Below are 19,784 nucleotides of genomic sequence, written 5' to 3' on the forward strand. Positions count from 1 at the left end.
AGAATTAGAAAAGAAAGAGTTGACTTGACCTTTGGTGCCAGAGGGATTAAAGTGCATTAGAATGGGGAAATATGGCAGCATTCCATAGACAGAGATAGGGCAGTCAGAGCAGGATTGGTAACAAAAATGTTTGACTTAGGAATTGACTCCTTTTTTATGTAGAAATTTATGATTATATAATAATTTCATTATTTTCTTTTATATATTTGTACTTGTAAAATGATTATAGTGAAAATCTCTACAAATCTGTTACTTTCGATCATCTCTAAAACTCTGACTTTAGACGTATCTAATGTGTGCATTTAGACTTTTAGAGTGGTTTTCTGTAACCCGTACTTCCTGTTCCAGTGCACATCTGTCTTTATGTACCCAGAGTTACTAGGCATTCCCCTTCCCTTCTCAGATATATAGGTTCCAAAGGAGAACTTTTTAAAAATTTCACATTTGCTTTAAGACTTAATTACAAGTTAGTACTATGGGCTACTTCACATAGTCTTACTGTACAGAACTGAATTATGAAATCAAAGAAGCTTAAAACTATTTACCCTAGTGTTTGCTCAGTATTTTTCATGAGTTTGATGTCCTTCAGCTTGTGAAATGCTATAGAATAGCTTCAACTGAAAGGCTTGTAGGAAAACTGGCCATCGTACGAATAACTCATTTTTTTCTTGAACAGCTCCATTGCTTATGAATTTATTTGAATATTGTACTGGGAGGGAAAGTACCTCTGCCTTGTATTCTTTGCATTGTCACATTTTTGTTCCTCTCTGAATTAAATCAACATGAGATTCTATTCCTTCCCACTCCCCTGGTGAGGTAACCATGTGTATCAGACTGGGTCCCTGGAGTTATAAGACAGCACTCTACTGAGCTGGTGCATTTGTGGCACGTATGCAGTGATAGAGCCACTGGGTAGGGTGGGAGAACTGAGCATGTGTACATAGCAAGTCCATTACGATAATGAGTTACAGTTCTGCGGCACCATTCTGAATATGTAATGTGTTAATGTGTTACTTTGTCTAATCCATACACACCGAAAGGACTGTTGTTATTCCCTTCCATTTTCCCAGAAAATGAACCAAGATATTACAACATAATGTGATCCACTAATATTATGCAAGTTTATAAATAATAGAGATGATGTTTGAAACTAGATGTTCTGACCCTACTCTCCACATGTTAACACCTTGCCTATATTCCTGGCACTTGAAACCTCCAGGCCCCATCGGTAATGGGAAGTGCAGTTACTTAACACCTTATCTGGGCAACAGAGTTCTAAGTGGTTACAGCACAGGCAGAAAGGCATATTATGTCCTTCATAAAGCAGCACCTTTCTAGCACAAAAGACAAGTTAACTGAGTCACAATACAGATGTAGAATTATAAATATGTATTTAACCATAATTCTACGCACAATACGGGAGCACAGTTTTGAAGATCCTAAGTCTTTAGGCTGATAAAGCTCATTTTAAGCTTAAGTGAAAAGTAAGTGGCTGTGTAGAAATGGTGGGTGTGATGTATCAGTAACACATTGAAGACCCTCTCAGCAAGATGGGACTGTTAACATTGTTAGCTCTATATGTAACATTCCTCCCTCCCACTTATGCTGTAGAATTCTTTCTGGGGTGGAAGTGGTTTTCTCAAGTGTTCTTATTATGGGCTGCAATCAAGCAAGTGTGTGTGTGTGTGTGTGTGTGTGTGTGTGTGTGTGTGCAAGAGAGAGAGAGAGAGAGAGAGAGAGAGAGAGAGAGAGAGAGAGAGAGAGAGAGAGAGAGAGAGAGAGGAATATATAGTGTATAGGTACATGTCCACATGTATATATGTGTGTGAGGCCAGATGCCAGTGTGGATGTCACCCTGTACCACTCGCTATTCTCCACCTGATTTTTTGAGACAGGCTTTCTCATTGAATCTATTTGTTAGGTCACTCACCTATTGGTTAAACTAACTGGCAGTGAGCTCTAGGGATTTTTCCTCTCTCCTTCCCAGTACTGGGGTTACAGATGCTCACGACTACCATGCCCGGCTTTGTATCTGGGTTTTGGAGATCTAAACTGAAGCCTTCTTGCTTGTGAAGCCAATATGTTATTGACTTGAGCTCAGTCCCTTGAACAATTTCTTTGTGGCCAATTCTTACAGACAAATGTTAGGAATGGCTAATGCAATATTTTTTGTTTTGTTTGTTGGGTATTCTGGATTCTGGCTTCTATGCCTCTTTGGGGTTGGGGGATGAACAGTGGTTTCTGTGGCTTCCTTGTGTGGAAAAGCAGGGGCTGGGGATGGAAGACAGAAGACAGGAGAAGGTCAGACACAAAACTTTGTTTCATTTGGGAAAATCATTTCTCTGAGCCTTGGTAGTATTTATTTTTGTTTTTTCTCTTTTCCTTTAACTAAACTGAATAGATTTTGATTTGTTGGTACCCAAAATACCTGTCTGTGAAACAGTTTTGATTAGGTATGTTATTCTGAGTTTTGCCAACAGAAAGGGGTCTCTGAGTATTATAGATTCAGTGTTCACAGTCTAGATGCAATCGAAACAGGTCAACTTGGAGAATTATCTCTTGCTTCATGTAACATCCCTTTCCTCTGAGGTCGAGGTAGTCATTGACTTTACAATGAGGTGTATTTATGAAAGACAAAGACAGCACAATATTGTCAGTCTGCATCGGAATCAGCATTGAGGAGGCATACATGACCTTGTCCAGGGGCTGAAGATCTATTTCTTGTCCATGAATCTCAGAAGTGATGGCATTTGTCTTTCTAGTTTCTTCGGTCTGAAAATTTGATGACTGAGGGCCTTTCTGATTGCCTCTGTTCTTGATGTCTGTGATTTTATCCTCATGACAATGGGGCAGACTAAGGTTGTGTGTCTCTGGTGAAGGAGAAAGAAATAGGAAATTGGCTAGAGAAAATTAGAGAGAACGTCGTGGAAGAAGCAGAAGCAAGAAGCATTTGGGAGTGAGGAGAAACTGACAGAACACCCCACAGAAAGAAAACACAAGGAGTTATCAAGGAGAAACAGATAACACACAAGAGCTCACCCCTCTGCAGGGGAAGAAACATGTATAGTTGTCATCATTCCCAATATTACCTTTTACCAAGTTAGCATTCACCCTGGTTTCTAAGCTCGATGAATTTTCATTTGTTTACTTTTTTGCTATGCGCACTTAGCTTGTGATTGCATTATGAAGCCCAAGTACAGTTTGGCATGAGATAAAATGTACGATGTTCTCTGCTACGAAATATAAGGCTCCCCAAGTGGTGCTTCTTAGTGACAACTAGAGGGACTTTCTCCTTGTCCCCAGTGCTGGGACTTAAACCCAAGGCATTGCATGAACTGTAGAGTGCTTTACCATTGAGCCACATGCCCAGCAGAACTTCGTGGTAGTAAGGCTTGAACTCGGGGTCCCTTTAGTTCTCTCTGAAATCTAGACTTCTACTTTTCCTGTATGAGCTTTCAAGGCCTGTGTTTATGACCCTGCATTTCAAAACATCATGTCCCTCCCTCTGCTTTGAGGGTTGGTTTATATAGCTCGCAACATGGTCTATTGATTACATTGAGCCTTCTGCCTTTGTAGGCCACAGCGCATACTTGAACTCTGCCATGGTCCTTTTCTTGGGAAACAGAGTCCTTGATTCCTTGCCCAGGTGCTGAGATCAAGTCTGTGATGCCTGGACTGCAGGCTGTTACCCCCTCATGTCCTTTTCATCTATTGGGCCAACAATAAAGTATGGACACTTCTTTCTAATCACCAGTCATACTCATATTTCCTCTGATGTTTATTCTTGTATGCCTATGTCTCTGGGACACCCTCTAATCAATTTCAGTTTTTGCCTGAATTTCCAAGCTACCGCTCTCCTTTTATTCTTAGATTATAGAGATTGTGACAGGGAAACAGAGAATGTGTTCTGAGAACACTTTTGTTTCAATCATGGGGATATTCAGAGAGCACCTTTTTGGTTTTAGTTTTTATTACAGTATTTACTTTTTCCATGCAGAAGCTAGACAAGTGAATGGTTTCAGATGTTCCCAGTTAGTGTTTGACTGGGAAAGAGGCCAAGGGTGGTACAGAGCATGCACGGCCATGTTTGGAACCTTGTCTCCTTTTCGTGCACTGCTGCCCAGTCACTTATCATTTCTTCTCTGATTACTCAGGTTGAAGTAAGTAGGAAATTAAGGCCCTGGGTGTATCAAGCCCCGCTCTCTGAATGAGAGGATGGCGAAGGTCCTATGAACTTCCCATGTCTGTCACGTGCATGCAGAGTGAGGTGAAGGCAGGCTTTTACATGAGTTAGAAAATGGTCTTTAAATGAAGCATGAGCATCATGAAAAACATCCATTTAATTACATGCTCAAACATGACTATCAACCCACTCAACTGTTGCTGGGTTGCCATGTAATCCACCATCATTTTTCTTCAAGTTTGAAAAATGTAAGTGGCTGTCTGTCTCCTCCTTGGTGTAGATTATTTAAAACAAATTGGAGACATTTATGAAATGCTTTGGTCACACAATATATTGGTAAAGTAAGTCAAACTATAATTGTCCTTTTCCAACCTGAAGTACTTGATAAATCTTTGTGCATTTTCTAGGTGTTTTTTTATTCTTCTTGTTTTACATTTATTATATATCTTGCATATTTTATATATATATTGCAATCATATTAATTTAGATTAAAACTTTGTTTTGTTTTTGTAAACACGGGTGGTTCTAAATTTTAATAGATGAATTTACTGTTATTGCTATTGTGTTATTTCTGTTTGTTATTTTTATTTTACTGACTGTATCTATTCCAGTTGGTAGGGTGGAATCCTAATCTGTTCTCCAGTGAATTTGTCCAAGCCAATACCAGTGTCTCTAAATGTCATGATCACCACCACTTTATGATGAGGCTTCATCTTTAGTAATGTACATGACCTTTGCTCCCACCTTTGTTCAGCTTTAGAAATCGCTTTGCTTCCCTTGGCCTTTATTTGGATCTGTCACAGACATTTTTTGACTCCAGTTATAAAATAGAAAATAGTAATGGGATTTTCCCCATATTATCTTCCTCTAGGATCTATCTGTGTTTCCTGAAATCATGATCCAAGAAATTCTTTTTTATTTCAGATTGGTCAGTGTATTTCTGGAGTTAATGTGAAAGACTGTCTTTGTAATCTAAAACTCCATGGTTGAAAGTATCTAAACATTTTTATAATATGAAACACAATAGGAAAGTAAGAAAAATCTAGAGAATAAAAGTAACTGACAAGTGAAACTGGGTGGTTCAAAGGATCACTCTTTCCTTAGATGTTTGGTGCACCAAATGCATTGGTCTTGGGGTTTCAAAGCCGAAAGCATAGGTGCAGCTGAGTACAAGCTACATAGCAGACAGATGTAGAAACTCTACACAGTGTGTAGATTTGTTGTGACCAACACTGTATAGTCCTATGCCAGAGAAGCAGTGAACAGTATAAATCTATATGCTCTACATATTCATGCACACACACAAACACACCCTCATAGGGAGGGAGAGAGCAAGTGAGAGAGAGAGAGAGAGAGAGAGAGAGAGAGAGAGAGAGAGTGAGAGGCAGGCAGGCAGGCACCTGGCAAATGCAGAGAAGCCAGTCTACCTATAAACTTGGCAGTAGTCTAAGGGAACAAAAAACATTTCCTGAGGAGCTGTAATCAACAGTTATTCTTCAAATGACTATGGTGCCCAGCATGATTCAGAAGCTCTACATTTTACATTGCTTGATAATGCCCTAGGCCCTGGCAGAAAGAAACGTACATTCTTAACTAGCAACCCAACTTAACTCACCCTTTTAATAATTCTTCCATGATAAATATCCAAACAATGCTCATTTCTAAGACCTTCTTAAGCAAGAACCATGGGAAGATGCAGATAAAATCATCCACAAAGATGTTAATCACAAACTTTCCATGCATTTACAATGGGAAATGATCTCACATATCCAGTATCTACCACAGCACACTGATTCAGTCTCCCCACAGATTCCTTAAAATTCTTGACATACAAAACTAAAATTGGCTTAGCCGCACATGTAGATAGTAGCAACACATTATTTCAGAATTGTATATAGGATGATTAGAAGTCAGCGGCTAGACATGGCTGACTGAATCTCAACTCCAAGTTTTACTAGATCTGGATTCTTAGAGAAATTTGTTGGTTACCATCTAACTCAGTTTTTTTCTCTGTAACTGGAGTTAATGACATCCTATTCATTCCAAGTGTCCACATGGGAAAGTGAGAGAAATCCTTCCAATATAGCATTCTTTCAATAGTATTAGGTATTTTTTCCCTTGAACTTAGTAGGGTCCCTTAGTTGTGAGCTGGAGTTAAAGTCATGTGACATAAGCATGTTTAGATAGGTTTCTTCAGTACCCTCTAGAATCAAACAGAATAATGGGTGGCAGTGACCAACATTTCTAATACAGATATGAAGTAGAAATAAAATAATGCACCAGTCTGGATAAGACTTTATTGTATAGGCTCATTTGTATATGAAAAAATTGAGTGCTGGGATTGTTAACCAAAGAGGCAAATTTTGCAGAATTTATTGACAACTATATATATGTAAAACTTCAAATATGGAAGTTTTCCTATTTCACTGGACCATAATGCTTATAATTATCTACAACATATTTTGTATGTGAGAACAACACAAGTGGGCAAGTATGTATAGATTTGCTGCTAACACATATGTTACTAATATACACATATACTAACATATATGTTCCTAACACATGAACATACATACATGTATACTAACGTGTGTGTTAGCAAGAATAATTATGAATTGTAAACAAAAATCGAGTATTTTAGAGAAATGAGTATTTGTGGTGCCAAAATTCCAAGAAAAATAACTATTTCACATAATAATTTTTTCACCCTTCAAGCATCTGATGGCTTTGTATTTGCATTTGTTTTTCTTTCCTTTTTTTGAGGGAAGAAAGTGTGATTTAGAAGTGAAGGTGTGCAAACTGAGACTGAAGTCCCACAAATGAGTAGAGTCAGATATGTTCTGTATTATCAGGAGTTAAGTAACTCAAAAATGAATAGTAAAGCAATCAGTACTTTCAGTTGTCCCCCCCCCCCTTTCATCTTATAAATCTTAGGTGGACCACGCTGTGGTTATCAAATGAAGATTACTACTAAGGTTCAGGAACTTGGCGTTTCATGGTTGAACAACAAAGGCAGGGTTGGTTCAGACATGGACACAGGAGTCCTGCCCGTGGCTTGGGAATCTCACTGTGGAGCAAGAGTCCAGTTCTTATCAGAAAGGAGCATCCTGCTGTCCGTGTATGAGAGCACACCCCTGAAATCTGACTGACTGCATAGCACAGATTTCCTCACTTTTCCTTTGATTGCTTTTGTCTCTCGACTGCCAAGGATACAACTTGTGGCAGCCTGGTCAGATTAAAGGAAAAATCTAGTGTGATGCAGACAAAAGGGCCTTTAGTTGTATTACATCCTTTGCCACCGAATAAAATGGATTCAGACTCTCATCTGAATGTAATAGCATATAAGAGTCAACTCCCACCAAGAGACAATTCTTTAACATTCATAAGTATTTATAAGTCTTACTTAATGTCGTTTTCCTACTTACTAGAACATGGGTGAGAGTTGTCAGAAGTACTCGACCTTTAAGTGTGGAGCGTTTAAATTAATTTATGTTATTACTGCAGTTTCACGGCTGAGTGGTCCTGTAAATAAAACTTTTCCCTCATTAGAAATCAAGCCAGTCTTGCAGCTCCCCACAGGTCTTGTCTCTTTCACACCATGCGATGCTTTCGCACATTGACCCAGGCCCCAGGGGAGCCTGTGCACAATTGGTGAATTAAACCAGAAATAATTTTCTATGGCATTGTGTCACAACCTCAATGATGGAAAAAAATCTATTCAGTTCTTCGCACTTAATTAGAAAAAAATAAAATGAAATCCTCCAGAAATATTTAGAGTTTAACAGACCAGTATTCACACTTTTTAGACTGTACTAATTTCTCATCTACCTCTTTGGTAAATGAGGTTATGAAATTCTCCTCTCTCTCTCTCTCTCTCTCTCTCTCTCTCTCTCTCTCTCTCACTGTGTCTGTCTGTCTGTCTATCCGTCTCTCCTTTCCTCCCTCCTTCCCTCTTCCCTCTTTTTCTTGATTGTGTTTTGTAATGTTTTTGATTAATTTTTCTACAGAGAAACTTCAGCCTCAATAATTTACTTTTTAACATTTGAGACATGGCATGCCTTTTGCCCACAGGTGTTGAAGGAAGTAAGATTAAATGGGACACCTTTCTCTTAGTAAATACACCATTTCTACTTGGCTTCATTCTCTTTTATGTGCAGAAAGCCTTGTCTTCACCCTTATGTCCTTCCTAGAGACCTCCTGTTTTCTTTGTTACTTGGACGTTTGCCCTCGCCTTCTCTCACCTTTCTTTTGCAGCAATACATCTTTCCTCACTGCCAGGTGAGCCCTGTGAAGCTGAAAGCTTTCTAGGCTTCTGTTCTTGCTCTGCTGACTTCTGCCATGGCCATCTTGAGTGACCACTGGCATACGGACTCTTCTTGATACCAAGGCTAGAATCCTAAACTTGATCATTAGCATTTAACTAATGTTCCATGATGGAAATGCTAGGGTTGTTCTTACCATTTCTTCTTATGACACTACATATATACTAAATGTGTGGTTTAGATGCATTCTTACATCTAACACCTCTTCTTTCATTGTTGCTGTCTATGCAGTTGGGAACTTTTACATCTTCTGTGTGAATTAGCCCAAGGCCCATCCCTTCTCTTGTCGCTTTTGGTTCTCCACTGCTACTAAACTAATTTTACTAGGAATTTCTTCAAGTCTTATCCTCCACATGCCTGATGATCTACAGTGACCCCATGGACAAGGTTGCTGCAGTCCTTAACTTTGGTTTTCTTATGTTGCCAGACTCTGCCAACGCTTGCTCTCAATCCATTCCCCTTCTGATAATGATTAAAAGCCATCACTTTCTGCCCCTTCAATTATTAAGTAAGTCTTTGAGTATTTTGATCTTACATCAGAAATGACTTGTCCAAAATTCAAACTGCTTTTCTTCCATGACTCTGCCCATCATTTCTTCTTCTACAAAGTCATGCTGAGGTCCCCTAGGGAATATTGCTTCCAAACAAACTTCATCTAAGCCTTAGCACATTTGATTGTCACTGTAAACATCTATATCTGCCTCCTCTATTATGTAATGATAGGAAACAAATAACACCCTTTTCTTATTTTTTTTTTTACCAAGCGCTTGCTTTAGGAACTGACATATGGATTAAGTCCTCAGCTGATGACTAAATAACATAATTAACAATTTAATATCAAAGGATAAACTAATAAAACTAAATTTTTCCTATTTTTTCTAGAAGACAAACTAGCTTAAGATTATATTAGTTTTCTCCATACTTTCGTGCATCTTCATTTATATTACTTACAAGGTAGGTACGCTGTCTGACAGTCATTATCTCTCTCTCCATGCTTATATGTTTCTTCAGGTCATACTGTATAAGGGAAAGTGAACAACTATTTTGCTCAAACAGGAGACATTTATTGAAGGTAAAGACGGTTGGCTTCCGATGAGCATTCTCCTCTCTATCTTCTTTGACTTGGAGGAGAGAATGAGATTCTTGGACTCTGTATTTGTTCTTGCCTGCCACCACAGAGTCACCTCACTTGTATCTATGGCCTCTCAATGCTGCGTCATATAACAGCATCTCATTTAGGACTTTATCATATAAATTTGTGGAAACACAAGCATTTAGTCCATAACATTTTCTATCTAATTATACCCTCGTTCTCCATTTCTATTACTTATAAGGTAGAACTCAGTGATCGGGTATCTGTAGTCTGTTTTCACTTAACAATTGTGCATCTATCAAAATGGTATCTTCTCAAATTTCTTAAATATTGTATAATGGCCATTATGTATGTAACAGGGCATACTTATAATGATTTACTCCTAAGGAATAAGACAAAAGACAATCAACTATTTTCTGAGCAACTTTTAAATAGAAATGAGTGACATTTTTAAATAAGTCATTTCTGTTATAAAAAACAAAACAAAAAACCATTTCTTTAAGGAACTGAGTTTCTTTGAAACATAATTAAGGATGAGTTTCTTAAGCTTTGAAATCCATTATGACCCTTCTCTAAATTTTCATTATGTCTTTTTTGTGTGTACACTTTTCTTCTGTTCTTATGTATCCATTGATAATATCATATTCTTGTAGGACCCCTCTAATTCCAGTTTCTTCAGTGAGAATTAGTTCAGTAACTCCAACCTGAAAATTGTATTCCTTTTGAATCTTCATAGTAATCATTAAGTGATTAAAATCTTAAGAACTCATTGTGTGCTAACTTGCTTCTTACATTTTTGTGCATTTTCTAAATCCTTCAACCAAGGCAGTGCTTGCCTCTTTTTATCCTGTACAACTGATACTAAGTGTTGCATAAAGTTGTCCTAAGTCAACTCTTGGTGAAACAAAGGAGGAAAAGAAACAAACTTAGTGCTCTGTGTTCCTCTCCTTCTCTTTGGGTTTCCGTCACACTTCAGGCCCAGTGATGCCTGTCTGCTGCTGCTACCCTTGGCGCTGCATCTTGGCCAAGAGTCCAAGCCTCAGCATGATGGTAGCTTCACACAGAGCTGAAGCGCTGATCTACCTGTGGAATGCTGTCTTTCAATGGGTGTTGAGTGTACTCAAGCACATTCTGCAGCTGCTTGTTGGAAAACAGCTGAAAGTGCCTGCTTCCAAAGTTCTGGCTGTGAACCAGTGGTGTGGAAATGAGAAACTTGTTTAGACACTTGGAGGTTCTTTCTTCATGTCCAGTGTGGGAGGCAAAGCCTCTTTTGACAGAGTGCCCTTGTTGCAAGTATTAGTGAAACACATGTGGAAATGACTTGGCTTACACTGGCCTTCAAATCAAGTCAGTGCCGATCTCCCATCTGACGTTAAACAAAACCACTCAGTGCAGAGTCTAACAGCATCACTTCACAGAGCCAGTCTCCTACTATGTGTTTTAAGATTTGTATGGATGGAGTCCATGTACATTAAATTCTGAATAGATTTATTTCCTCATAGCTATTTCATCATAAACTAATAAAGACATAATTTTGTATCCTAAAAGACTAGCATTTAAGCTGATTCCTTGATTAAAAGTTACATAAGATCCGTGGGTTTTTAGCACACATGGCATAAGAGCCCTTGGTCATGGCTGGCAGTGATGGGGATACATTTTGGGAAATGCATCATTAGGCAATTTTGTTATTGCACAAACTTCATCTGGTGTACTTACATCCACTAAGAGTTTTAAAAATTTTTAAAGAGTCTCTGGTAGTTTGAGTGTGGCTCACAAGACATCATACATTTGAATGTTTGGTCTGAATTTGGTGGAACTCTTTGAGAAGGATTAGGAGGTATGACCTTATTGGGGGAGGTGTGTGCCTGGGGTTGGGCTTTGAGGTTTCAAAAGCCTACACTATTCTCCGTTAACTCTCTCTTTCTCAGTCTCTGTCTCTCTCTCTGTATCTTTCTCTCTGTCTCCCTCTCTCTCTCTGACATATGCTTGTGGATCTCAGCTACTACTCCAACACCATGCCTGCCTGTGGGTTGCCATGTTCCCTGCTGTGATGGTCATAGCCTTACCTTCTGAAACTGAAAGCCACATCTAATTTTTTTTTTGCTATACATTGCTTTTGATATGGTGTTTTGTCATGACAGTAGAAAAGGCATATAATGTAGACAAATGGTTAATAACATTAACTCTAGCTTATGCACATGGAAACCACAGTTGGCCAGGTTCCTACCTTGCCCACAATCACATGTGTAGGGTCCTTTGATTCCATAATTGCCACTCCCAGATATGTGCTGTAATATAATGTTTCAGAACTGCATGTAGATGACCTTAAAGAGTGGGCAGAACACCCCCAACTGGTGACTCTCTATACACATGAGCAATCTGATTTCACTTATAGATGTATAGTGCTTGCTAAGTGAATTCCAATGTGTTATTATTTATTTTAATAAAGAAAAACATTCAAAGGTATGAATAGGAGCAAGCTAAGGGAATGCTGCAGTGTTCTTGTACAAGGAAGAGGGATCATTGCATTGGGTCTGGCCCCAGCATATGGATATTGACCTTGGCTCTAAAGATGGCACAAGAGAGCATGAATTACTTGGGGGAAGATGAGGGACAGAAGAACCTAACAGGAGTCTTAAGGAGGAAAATCTGGGGTGATAAGGCAGACCTTCCCATGGCCGAGGTGGAAGATGAAGACACTAGAATCCTGATTAATGTGAAGGTCTCTTGCTAACCTGTCCCAGCAAGCTCTTTTGAAAAACTCGATTTAAAGATGAAACATAGAAGGCCTTAGGAGAAGACACAGGAATGTTATGAAAGTCAGTCTAAAGAGAGAATCTTTGTCTAGCTTTTATTTCTTAGCAGGTGTGAAGGAAATGAGCAGTGCCATATCCTCTCCTCTCCCTTTCATCCTTTCTTGCATCTGATCGTTGTGCCCTCCCCCCCCAAAGGAATGGGCCTGGGTGTAAACTAGATGGAGAGAAGGAAGCAGTTCCAATGAAAGTTTACTTCTTGCCTCTTGTGATTTCTACATCTCATGCATGGGCTACACTTAGAATGGAACACCCACCTTTAGAGCTCCTTCAGCTGGCATTAGTAAAAACTGTAGAATGCCACCACCATTCTTTCCCAGGGCCTAAGGCTAAAATACTCTCTGCCCGTTATTTATGACTGTCACATAGCCATTAGCTTTTGCTATTAGAACTATGCTTATACTAAAGGTGTTACCGCTGGATGTATGTGCTCCTGTTTCTCATTACCAGCTGCTGACCTCTCCCTATAAATCTCAGCTTGGAGTTACCAGCTTTCGACTTGTTGGCCCTAATTGGAAAGTTCTCTGCTATATCCCGGTACGAAATGTACGGTCAGAGCTTGAATTTCTGCCCCTTATTAACATTGGTTCTGTGACTTATTCCCGCAATTCTCTTTCCATTGGAAATCTAGCTGAAACAAATTCCTCAGTTTTGTATATAAGTGAACTTAGGTAGAACCCATTACGTACTGTGCAATCCACTAACTGGGAGTCATGATACCTTGGCAGCTAGAGAATGGTAAAATGACCTTTAATAATTAATTGCCTGTACAACTTTTTTTCCACTGAATAATCTAGAAAAAATGGTAGATTTTAAAGGTTGGAAACCGATTTTAGTGTTTGAAAAAAAAATCCAAGTATCAAGCATATATTACTAAATGGCATGACAGATCTGTGGGAGATGTGTATTAATTTCATAAGACTTTCCCTTTAGATGAACTCTGTTGTTATTGTTTAGGATTTTTTCAATGGCTCACCTCCCTTAACTGTTTGATTGACAGGAATTTGTTGGCAGACCCTATTGAAGACAAGTGCAGCCATGTATTAACAACTGGAAGTAGCCACCTTTCATCTCAGCAACCTCAAAATAGTCTAATGTTCTAAGTTTGTTTTCCAAGACATTACACAAAAATTGAATTATTTTGGTATAAAGCTAAAATTTCCTCAGCAAACACATAGCTCATATATATTATTTGAAATCATCCTATGCAACTTTTTAAGCTTTAATTTTGTAGACATTTGAGGCATGGTGTCTCTTAGCACATGTATGTGTTGCTGTGAACTTGAGGAACAACTGTCCCCTCCTTCTCTGTCCCAGAGGCCTTTCATATCTGCCAATTGAAGCATTTTTCCTTCTTATTTCCACATTCTTCTATGACAAATTTTGAATGCCTCAGTTCTTTTAATTTGTCTATCGTATTGGTAGAACAGGTGTATGCTCAGTCGATGCCAAATTTTCCAGATTATAATTAATCATGATTAGCATCTTTTTATTAATGCATTCAGAAACCTTGCTGAGAGCCATTTTCTTTGATAGAGATAGTATGCTCAAAAGTATGCATTTCTGTCTTGCAGGACACAGTAAACGTGTATTCATAAATGAATATTTTTAGTCATTCCAAACATATAATCATGCTGTAATTATGATGTGCATTCTTAAATTTTGCCAGCATAAAAACAAATTAGTCTGTTGGGTTTTTTATTGCAGAATATTGCTTTTGTAACATTACTGCTTTTACATTCCATTCATTTTGTGTAGAAGAGTCTGATTTAAGGAGACTGTCTCAGCAGTATTGGATATTCTGATGCTTTTCTCCAGCCCAGACCTTAATGAAGCATGGCTGGTTGTGCCTTCCAGTGTGGGTCATACTTGGTATAGAAAGTGTTTTGTGGGTTTTTTTCTGGATGTCATTCCTAGGGAAGCTTGCCTTTGCTGGTAAGGATGCATAGTGATGGCATGACTCCACCAGTGTGAGATCTCAGATTGTATCCATCCAAAAACCTCAGATACTTACATTGCTTATACAGTGTCAAGAGGGAAAAAAGCCTCTTTAGCACTTAAAAGGAAATATACTCAAAAACCCTTCAGTCTTCATGTAAGATCCATTCTGCTTATATTCAATCCACTTATCGCATTTTCTGTAATTATTTGTTCTCTGTTTGCACCCCTGATGTTGTGAGCCTTTTGATCCTTCAGGACCTGGCAGCATTCACGTTTTTGTCTCTGTCACCCTAAAACAGTATACCTGGTATACAGTTGAGTCTTAGCAAATACACATTGCTTAAACTTTTGAATAGGTATATTACGAATTAAAATCAGGTCTGATTGTTCATTCAGAGGGCAAAACCTCAAGGCAGATGTAGTCCAGGAGAGAGCATAATTCAAGAGAGATTCCTTCAAAATGTGCAAAGCTGCTGAGTGCAGGAGTCTATGAAGGTAAACTGAGGAAGATCATGCAGTGTGTGCTCTAAAGAATTGACATATCTGTGAATCAGGACAGTTGTTTGGTGGATCAGATGGGACATATTCCAGCATGCTTATGAGTAATGTGGACATGATGTACAGTAAAACATGCTAGAATTCAATTGAAAGAAATGTGTCGAGAAAGCTGGTGAAAATTGGAAAAATAGGCATGAAAAAGTTAGGAGATTCATTTAAATACTGTGAATTGTTGATGAGTTATCACTGCCCATTCAAAATAGATGTATATTGTCATGTTTTAAAAGGATAACTTAGATTAATAAAATTCACTTAAAAGTGACATTAATAAGTGGTATTACCTCCTTCATGCAGATCCTTCTCCCTGCTATGGAACATTCTGGATGCTCTTGTATGTGTTACCTTTACTTATGGCACACATGAGGAAAACTAAAAAGCTCAGTCCACTTGTTTTTGTTTGTTTGTTTCACACAGAACTTTAAATATCAAACCTGGCATTGAATCTACTTGAACTGGAAGTTTGTGCTTGACTGTACTATATTTCCAAGTCCCTATGAGTGCATGCTAATTTTCTTCATGAGTATAAAATAACTTAAATGTGTGTAAACTTAGTTCTCTCTGTGTTCCTTGTTGCATTTGTTCATCATTTATTGAAGTTCTGGGCACTGTGGGAGGTATTATATATGTAACATATCAATGTGCCCTTGTGGGATTTTTTTGTATGGAAGATATGCCATTAGAGATATAAATAACTGTGTAATAGCCATTTTGATAAGTGGTTTAAGGAAAACAGTAGTGTCTTTCCTTGAGTAGATTAGAGAGAAGCGTTTTCAGGTGCTTTCTTCCCTGTGGGTAAGTGTAATTAGATTTACAATATAGCTTACTGTAATCCGAGAGGATGCTGAAAATAGCTTGAGAGAAGCGTTCCCACACAAGTGTAACCAAACCCAGAAATTCGAAGATATTGGCCTGCCAGCAGCCTGTTCACAGTATGGAGGGAATGTTGGTGAAAGTTGGTATTGTTGGAGTAAAGTGTGTTCTCTAAACAGGCTTTTAAATCTGAATAAATGTCACTGCCACCTTTCAGTTTGAGAGGGTGACTTTTGTGCTATATAGATGACCTACATCAGGTCATCTGGTTGTGTAATCATGAATATTCATGGTCATGGCTCCTTTACTGCCCTTCAGAGAGGCACATGCCTTCTGACCAGCTCTCAACATGGAAGGGATACTGTGCTAGAAATGTGGGTGGAGTAAGTAGGAAATGCCTTAAGTGAATATTGACCTTCAGATATTGATGATATTTGACATAAAATAAAACTTCTATTAAGACAGGAGACTTGATTTCATTTAAGACATAACATTGGGTACTCAAAACAAAAAAAACTACACACACACACACACACACACACACACACACACACACACACACACCAAACTAAACACCAGATGTTAACATGTAGAACCTAGCTTTTTAGGAGGTCTGAATGTTTCAGAATGTACTTTGGACTTATTGTATGATATCACAAATAAATAGCCTTTAATGAAATTTTGGACTGTAGAGAAATCAGTGAGCCTATTTGTGAAATTTTTACTTTCCTCTTAATAAATCCAAGGTATAGCCTAACTAATTCCTTTCTCCTTCTTTCTTCTAAAAATCTCTTCATAGACAACAGGACATGGCAATTTACAACAATAGCAGATACATTTGTAATTAATGGACAATCTCTAAAACAATAAGACTGTGTTTCTGAGCCATCAGGGAATGCTTAATATGCTTTCATAAAGCACAAATGTTTGTGAAAGAAAAGTAAAGCAGGAATTGAAGCCACTGTCATCAATCAACTGTAGAAAATGCTCCGCCCTTTTACCATTAGAAGCATCATCACTTGAGTTCGTGCTGAAGAATTTTGCAGTTGATCTGAAAAAGATAAAAATTAAGTAAAATTACAGAATGTTTTAAGTCAGTTCAGGACATTGCGTTTGGCCACATTCATAGCTGGACTGCATGTACATTCAGTGTGAGGTTACCTCCTACTGCCTTCTCTGAAAATGTATCCTGTAAGTGTCCTGATTCTCTTTTTAAGTCTTTCTGGTGTGCCGCTCTCATAGGACATAAAATTTAAAAGTGATTTTGGGGAGTAAGTAGGAGTTTGCCTGCTTAACTGAAAAATCAGATAACTCCTTAATAGGACCTCACACATTAAGTAAGGCAGGAAAGACTCCAAGATGTGAAACAACGTGACAGGAGCTAGAAGAAGAGATCATTTCAGTGTTATGAGAGCCTGAAGCTCCAGCAAAGGAAGGAAATGTCGTCTTAGGTGGTCTTTTTTTCCTACTTCTGGGTTTTATGGTTACTAGAATGGGGTGGGTTGGGATTAAAGACAAGACTGTGGAAATGACTTTAGAATGGGAGTCATGGTGAAGTTAGGCAGCATGAGAGGTAGTAGCCATGAGAAGGCAGCTGAAGACCTTGAGAGAAAGACCAGGGCAGAAACCTCATGAAATGGAGACATTAGAAACCTAGAGGGCCATGCCCAGCTATGAGAAGCTACAAACTCTGGTTATGGAAAGAGTTCCAGGAAGCTGTCAAGACTTTAAAGACCAAGGCTCTCAGACATCTTTACTCCAAGAGCTGGAACAGTGCCCACTGGGAGCTTAACCCTTGCAATGAAGAGCTGAGAGGCTGTCAACATCCAGGGTCTATTTGAAAGCTGTAACCCCAGCAGCCACTCCCTGTTCTTGGTTGCTGCTGCCTGCTACAGCTCCTCACTGCGGCTACCAACCTAGAAGTACAGTGGTTACCACATGCTGGGACTGCCCAAGGTTCTATCTCAGACTGTAAGCTTCCAACATAAATGTTGGGAGCCATTAGTCTATGGCTTTTAAAGTCTAGTACCAAAGGCTTCTAACTCATAGATTAGAACTGTGAGCCTGTTAATCTACCAATCCAGCATTTAGATCTTGGACATTGTAAGGTCAAGGATTGCTGGCAGTTATTACCTACCTATTATTCCTATTTAGGTGGAGCAAAAGGACCATGTGTTCAATTGGTAGATGACAGATGATAAAATTAGAATTATGCTGACCTTTCTGTTGAAGCCCTGAATGTGTGGAGAGGACAAGTCAAGAGGCTGGGAGATGACTTAGTTTGAAAGTGGTGTCAAGAGTCTACCCAATACCAGGGAGATTCTATAAGGACAACAAAGACTGTATAAAAGACAGGAATCTGTAATTTGGAAATAACATTGTCAGTGCTGGTAACAGAGATAGTCACAGTGGCCATGAAGTTCAAGTTTGAAGCAGATGACTTTAGAAATAAGAGTCAAGTAGAGGTCATGAATTTTATAATGAAGTTATTGATTGCAGACTGTGAGTATTGATTACCATCATTAATTATGATAGTATTTTGGGATGATGAAAAATGGATCTTGAAGAAATGATCTAAAAGAAGATAGATGAGTCTTGGTATTTAGGGTGATGTGGCTTTGAAATAAACTTCGATTAAGATGGATTTCTTTTCATGAATGTGAAAAGATAAAAATATAGTGGCCAGAGAAGGATTGCACTGAGGTTTTGTATGGGCTACTCCAGAGGTAAATGTAAGGAGAAAAGAAATCCTAAACCAGTCTTTGAAAGAGAAAAGAATGTGGTGATGATACAGTGTCATGGTTAAAAAGGGTTGTTGTTGTTGCTTTTTGTTTTAAGTGATATCTGCAGGGATGAAAAGGGCTGAGAAAGACACCCAAAGTTGTGTGACTAAGTAGAGAGAGTGACCCAAATGGGAAAAAGCACAGCAGGGTAAATAATGGGCACAGAAGGTAAAACTAATGATTAGACGGAGCAGTTTATTTGGGTAGTGAGAGCACTAAGCAGAGAGACATCCTGAGAATGTTTGTAGGTGTTTAACTCAATGCATCTTCTTGTTTCTGGAAAATACTGCTGTGCCCTGATTTAATGCACTTTCTTTCAAGGAAGTCAGCATGACAATTCTTTGGGTGCTGGATTGTGTTACTTGTTGCTGCTGAGTTCAGAATAGCATCTGGGTGAAATTAACTGGATTTATGCATCTGGTGTTGTTGGTTTGGTTAATATTTGATTGGCAAATTCTAATGATACAAGTGCATATTTAATATATTTTGATGTTTCATTTTTGGAATGATTGTTACATACTTAACATTTAGAATTTACATGTCACATTTGTTTTGCTCACTTGTGAGTATCTTCATTCTCAACAATTTAATTTCTATTGTTACACGTTAAACCAATACCATCTTAGCATTTTTGGTAACTGTAATATAAGTTAAGCAATTTGAGTTTGCTCAATAGATTCACTGTTCAACAATATATAAAAATGAAGGTTGCTTTTGAAGTGGTGGCATGTCAGTAATAACTGAATTTTGGTAGAAGAGTCAATAAAATTTAGCGTGATTGCTTTATATAACATATAGTCCATTCATGCTTTTGTGATGAATACATTTGATGTTTGTTTATGAATGGTATTTTTTAACTGGTTGGATTTATGGATAGGATGAAAAAACTCAAAATTGGCTAATAACTCCTGTCCTTAAAGTTCTCTACTATGTACAAACTAAAAATCGTTGAACCTAGTCTTCCCTGTCTCTGAAATGGGGATGTTAGCCTTAGAAGAATGGTTGCAAAGACCGAGTTAGCCAACTTTACCTTCAGGTATTTCTTTATATTGAGTTAAGAAATCCAACCCTGTAGTTCTAACCCATTTGCTTCAATTCTATATCCTGGAATTTGAAGAGCTGAAACTTCTTAAAATTGTATTTCACTGTAAGTTCAATTTCTATTATTTTTGCAAGAACCTTGGTTTTGAAACATTCTCACCCCCCTCCCCAAACCCCAACTCCCTATCCCCTGGCTATTCCTCCTGCATCCCCAACTCCAACCCTTTACTGCTGTCTACA

The 19,784-nt window shown here is 38.4% G+C and overlaps 1 protein-coding gene and 1 long non-coding RNA gene across 4 annotated transcripts in view; one reads left to right on the forward strand and one right to left on the reverse strand.

Moving 5' to 3' along the window:
• Slc16a7 (solute carrier family 16 member 7) overlaps positions 1-19,784 on the forward strand; it is a 154,735-nt gene that overhangs the window by 22,291 nt on the left and 112,660 nt on the right. The window contains exon 1 of one of the 3 annotated variants that reach the window (XM_040754256.1): positions 11,417-11,435. The exons of the other annotated variants lie outside the window; for them this stretch is intronic. The gene's annotated coding sequence lies outside the window, so the exon portion shown is untranslated. Of the gene's footprint in view, positions 1-11,416; positions 11,436-19,784 lie in introns of those variants that run through there. 3 annotated transcript variants of the gene reach the window in all.
• The window catches only part of LOC121143265, a 35,640-nt gene continuing 32,205 nt past the window's right edge, over positions 16,350-19,784 (reverse strand). Inside the window, exon 3 of the long non-coding RNA XR_005880462.1 lies at positions 16,350-16,771. This is a non-coding gene — a long non-coding RNA (uncharacterized LOC121143265). The remainder of the gene's footprint in view (positions 16,772-19,784) is intronic.

Source organism: Mesocricetus auratus, unplaced genomic scaffold, assembly GCF_017639785.1.
Source record: "Mesocricetus auratus isolate SY011 unplaced genomic scaffold, BCM_Maur_2.0 Super-Scaffold_100011, whole genome shotgun sequence".
Taxonomy (NCBI): Eukaryota; Metazoa; Chordata; class Mammalia; order Rodentia; family Cricetidae; genus Mesocricetus; species Mesocricetus auratus.